The sequence below is a fragment of the Microtus ochrogaster genome, chromosome 18 (assembly GCF_000317375.1).
Source record: "Microtus ochrogaster isolate Prairie Vole_2 chromosome 18, MicOch1.0, whole genome shotgun sequence".
In the NCBI taxonomy this organism is placed as follows: domain Eukaryota; kingdom Metazoa; phylum Chordata; class Mammalia; order Rodentia; family Cricetidae; genus Microtus; species Microtus ochrogaster.
In genome coordinates this window covers 59960782-59966482 of record NC_022020.1, presented here as the reverse complement: position 1 = coordinate 59966482, position 5701 = coordinate 59960782, and positions in this window count along the sequence as shown.

The window sequence follows — 5701 nt, the reverse complement described above, 5'->3', positions numbered from 1 at the left end:
ACACACACACACTCACACATACACACACACTCTCACACACACATGCACGCACACAAAAATAAAAATTTAAAGTATTTTATAAGACTTTAAATATTTTATAAGATTGATTTTAAAAAATACGTTTAAACGAGAGGCTGTAAGCAGAGTTTAGCTGCTGATTCTGATGGGAGCTCCGAGGTCCAGAATGCTAAGTGACACATGGACAGTAAATGCTGTGATCAGAAGGTCTCATGTGGAAATGAAGACTTTGTTGGAAATGGGAATAAAGGTCACTCGTGTTAAATCCTGTAAAAAAAAAATCTACATTTTTACATATCCTTAGACTCTGAGTGCAAGTGGGTTTTAAAATAATGGACTAATTTATTTGGTAGCAACAATTTCAAGAAAGTAATACATTCAGGCTCTGCCAGGGTTATCAATGGCTAAGAATTAAGACTGCCCAAGCTCTTGGGAGCTCCCATCATGCCTCATGCTGCAGATGTCAGACAGGGAGCTATACGATTTAGTTTTCACCCTTCTAGGCTTTGGTCTTACTTTGGTCTAATTGCTTCTTGCTGTTCTCCCATTATTCCATTTTTTAAAATGGGAGTTTTAGCTCTATACCATTATATCACAGCAGAACTCAGCCCAGAGTTGCCCTGAGTCTCAGGAGAGACTTTGAATGTCGGCTTTTGAACAATGTTGACTCATGAACAATGGGGACTCGTGAAGATACCTTCTGCATTCTGCATGATGAGACGGACACAAGCCGGTGGGTCAGGGGCAAAATGGCATGGTCTGAATATGAAATATCCCTATAAGATCATACGTTAAACATATCTTTCCTAGCTGGTAGGTGGTAGAAACTAGGAGATGGGGCCTTCTTGAAGGAAGTAGGTGACTGGAAGTGTTTGAATGTTGACCTGGTATCCAATCCCCTCTTTGCACTGTTTCCTGGCTACCCTGAGGTGCTCGGTGTGGTCTCACCACCTTGATGTTCTGACTCATGTCAGATCTAGAACTGTGGCCTGAAATCTTTGAAACTGATAAAAATAAAATTCCCCCCTCTTTATGTTGTTTCTGTTAGGTATTTAGTCACAGCCAGGAGAAAAGTAACCAAAGTGTCCTTATGTATCAGTTACTTCTTACTGTGACCCAATACCCCCCCCCCCACAAGAGGCAAGTTAAAGAGAAAGGGCTTATTTGGCTCACAGTTTAAGGAGCTACAGTCCTCAGGGAAGGCATTACAGGAGGAATTGAGGCAGTTGCTTACATTGCCCGCAGTGCAGTTGGAAAGTAGAGAGCAGGCAGGAAATAGGGTTGAGCTCTCAAACCTCAAGGCCATCCCTCAGAGACTCCACAACCTTCCAAAACAGAGTCACCAGCAGGAGACCAGACACTCAGGCACAGGAGCCTCACATTCACGCTTCACATTCAAGTTACACTTTGTAAGAAAAGGGACATTTGGGGACTCCACAGAGGTACACAGAGGAGAAGTCTCTGTGAAGATGGAGGGAGAGATCCAGGTGACACGGTTACAGATCAAGGAGTACAAAGGATTGCCGTCAGAGAACCATTCTTCCTCAGCTCCGCCAGAAGGAACCAACCCTACTGACTTGAGACTTCTAGTCTCAAGAACTGTAAGACAATAAATCACTGAGATGGCACCAAGTTTGGGACAATTTGACATTGTAACCCAAGAAAGTCAAAATACTTTCTAGAAAGCACTACGAAGATCCCAATCCAGGGAGAAAGTGAGGAATAATGCCTTTTTTTTTCTTTTAATCTAGTTCAGGAGATACCAACTATGGAAGTCATGATATCAGTACATTAATGAGAGACAGATGATATTAGTGAGAAAGATATGTAGGCACTACAGAGTCACTGCCATCTCCGCAAGGCTGCCGTCCCATGACATAGAGTAACTGAGGGCATGCTGTGGCAGTCAAACCTTGGCACACATCCTGTTTTGCTTTGGTCTAACTAGACAGCCCTGGCTAGCCTGCAACACTCTGTGTAGATCAGTTTACCCTCAAATTTATAGTGGTCCTCTTCCCCGACTGGGAATACAGGTGCACACCACACACTGACTCTGTAGCTTCTTGTAAATAAGAGCTCACGGATCCTCAGAACAAATGTGTGGTTCAGGCATCATTGTCTCAGCATCGTATAAACGGGAAGCTGGGACTTGCCTGGCATCACTGATAGCAGGGGACAAAAGAGTCCACAGCCTGGTAGGACCCGCACTGTCTTAGGGCTGCACTTTGAGAAAAAATCTCTCTAAGCTTGTTTTAATTTACATTTTAAGAGAATCGATGTGGCTGACATTTTTTTCTTGCTCTCTCTAGCCATTTCATTTTTTTGCAATTGCATGTGCCCTTTGCCCAATCTCAAATTAGCTGTTCACTTTGTTTCCTGTGTCTAAGATCCTTTCACGCTGTGAAGGTATTAACCCCTTGTCACACACATAGCAAATATTCTTTTAAGTATTAACTTTAAATCGTGGTTTTGGAATGTTGATGCTTTAAATATTCCAAATTATACAAACAACATTCTAAGTCTATGGACTTCTAATACATAGTATATCAGACGTTTTAAAACCCAAGCCCAGGGTCAGAGAAATGGCTCAGTGACAAACTGCACAAGCTGTCTTCGCAAAGACCAGGTTCTGCTCCCAGCACCCATTCGGGCTTCCGGCCTTTATGTTTATAGACACATGGTCAAAAATAAAAATAAATCTTAAAAAATCTAAATTCCCATTCACACCCATGAAACACAAGAATTTTCCTTTACTCCCCCATAGTTACCACTTTTAACCACTTGTTTGCCAGCCTCCTAAGCCCTTTCCTAGGTGTCTCCACTAAGGTCCCTATGCGTGCACACCACTTCAATCTTTATTTGTCTCTTGCTGCTTGATTGTGATGTCATCCATTCTATGACTGATGTCCTAGCAGAAACACCCTCCTGGATCTGGGAGCTATAAATACCCATATTTTCCTACCAATGTCTTTCTTGTTTCAATTGTTTTTCCACACTTAATCCAGAATTTATGTGGAGTGTGGCTTAAGGTCAGGAAACCTCTGTTTTGTTTTTCCAAGTAGGTAGAGCTGGTGAGTGTTGGAAGGAAATACACCTCAGAAAAAAGGAAAAGATGAGATGTGAGTGTGCACAGAGTCAGGGCGTGTGAGTGTGCACAGAGGCAGGGCGTGTGAGTGTGCACAGAGGCAGGGCGTGTGAGTGTGCACAAAAACAGGGCATGTGAGTATGCACATGGGCAGGACTGTGAGCATGCACAAAGACAGGGCATGTGAGTATGCACATGGGCAGGACTGTGAGCATGCACAGAGGCAGGATGTGTGAGTGCACATACACAGGGCATCTGAGTGTATAGAGGCAGGGCATGTGAGTGTGCACAGAGGCAGGGTGTGGGAGTGTGCATAGAGGCAGGGTGTGTGGGTGTACACAGAAGCAGGGCGTGTGAGCGTGCACATAAGCAGGGCATGTGAGAGTGCACAGAGGCAGAGCGTGTGAGCGTGCATAGAGGCAGGGTGTGTGCGCACAGAGGCAGGGCATGTGAGTGTGCACAGAGGCAGGGCATGTGAGTGTGCACAGAGGCAGGGCAAGGACCTGGAATGTAGGAGTCCACACTTCACAGTGTAGGAGACCAATGCAGGACATCAACAGGTCACACTGGAAAGCACTGAACTCAAACAGGGAGAGGGTTTGTGCACAGCAGTTCCCTCCTGCTGGCGGATGCAGGAGTGGGTGGGGGAGAAGATCCTCAGCAAAAGGCATCCCTTAGCCAGCAGTGGAGTATGGAAAAGGAGGACCGGATCTATTATGACTCTCGAACTCTCCAGCATGGGTCGTTGAACCCACACATCTGGACTCAGCTGTTCTGGAATGTTTTCCACAGCGCTCCATCCATTTGCACAGATGGAGGATTTTCCTCTGTTACAGGTGGAGCACAGATTCCGTGGGTCAATGACTTGCCCAAGTGCAGTAGAAAGCTGGCTCCCTTCCTGTGGCGTTGAAGGACTGATGAATGGCAAGGGCTCTGGACGTGGTGAGCTCATTGCTCCCGTGTGTCCTAGGTGGTGGTAGTGACATGAGCACCCACTGGGTTGTCTTCAGAGTGTGGGCACCAGGCCTCCTTGGGTGGTCTTCTCCTCCCAAATAAACAACGATATGACAAAATGTCTGAAAGCCCTGAATGTTTCCTGTCTCTGTTGGCCTGGTGCCCTGCCTGCTGCCACCCCACCCTGACTCCAGTCTCCAGTGTCAGGACCCATGGAGCACTGTGACATCACTACCCCTGCCCTGCTTGGCAACAGCTGCATCGAGAGCTGGACTTTCTTCTGCCAAACAAAACCCAGCAGCTGGGCCCACACTCTGGACTCCTTCCAACAGACGGGTCCAGCAACATCCCCACCTGGTGGCTTGGTCCTACTCCAGGATCTCTTTTTCCTGTTGGTGCCTCTACTTGAGGGGTTCTGGATAGGAGGTTCTGCTGCCACTAAAAAGGAAATCATGACCAGAGACAGCGCAAGTCATGAAGGGCGACTTGGAAGCTCCTATCCTACAAATATGCACTCATCCTTGAGGATGCAGGTCACAGGCCATCTGCTGAACACTCACTGCACCAAGTACTATGCGGTCGTGAACATTATAGCCCCTGTTTTCTGTGCACACATGTTCTGAGCCAGGCCTGACTGATGGGTAGCCAATGCCTGGTAGTTGTATCAAGAAGGAGGCAGAGGCCACAGTGGGCAGAGCAGGCCGCCTTCACCAGTGAGGGAGGATCCATAGAGTGGGGTCACACCAGCACCGTGCATCTGAATCTACCAACCCAGATTCCCAGATAGCACTGCCTTCCTGCTACCCTCTGAGAAGCCCGGGGAAGGCCACTGGCTTATCTTTGTGTTCCTAGGACCCTGCAATAGAACTTAGCACTTAACAGGTGCCTAAAATGTCCCATTGCATATACGTGTAAAGTCTTCATAATCCTTCCCACTGAGCAAGAAGCAGGCGTGCTCACTCTGGCATAGTCTCCCTTAGCTTTCCACAGAGAGACCACAGTATGCTTCTCTGTCACTCACGGCTCCCTCCCCCACCACCACCCCGTTATCTTATGCCTGGCAACTTCTTCTTTGAAAATGCATATTTTTTTTTAAAGATGGCTTTTTTCTAGGGAGTCCAGCTGTTTTTGAGCTCACGCTCTCCCAGGCTTGGGTTGGGACTGTAGGCATGTGCCGCCACACACAGATGACAACATCTTTGCTTCTCCAAATTAGTGCCTTGAGATTAGGGATGGTGTCCTCTGCTTTAACTGGCACTACCCCAGCCTATAGGCACCTTCTGGCCCCCTAGGCATGAATTAGGGTTTCTTGTGCTGAGATGAAACACCATGGCCAAAGCAACCTGAGGAGGAAAGAGCTTATCCGGCTTAGAAACTTCACTGTTCATCACTGAAAAAAGTCAGAGCTCAAACAAGGCAGGAAGCTGGAGGCAGGAGCTGATGCAGAGGCCATGGAAGGGTGTCATTTCCTGGCTTGCTCCCCCTGGCTTGCTCAGTCTGCTTTCTTATAGAAGCCAAGACCACTAGCCCAGAGATGGCACCACCCACAATGATCCGGGTCCTGCCCCATCAATCACTAATTAAGAAAGCGCCGTGGAGGCTTGCCTACAACCTGATCTTACGGAGGCATTTTCTCAATAGAGG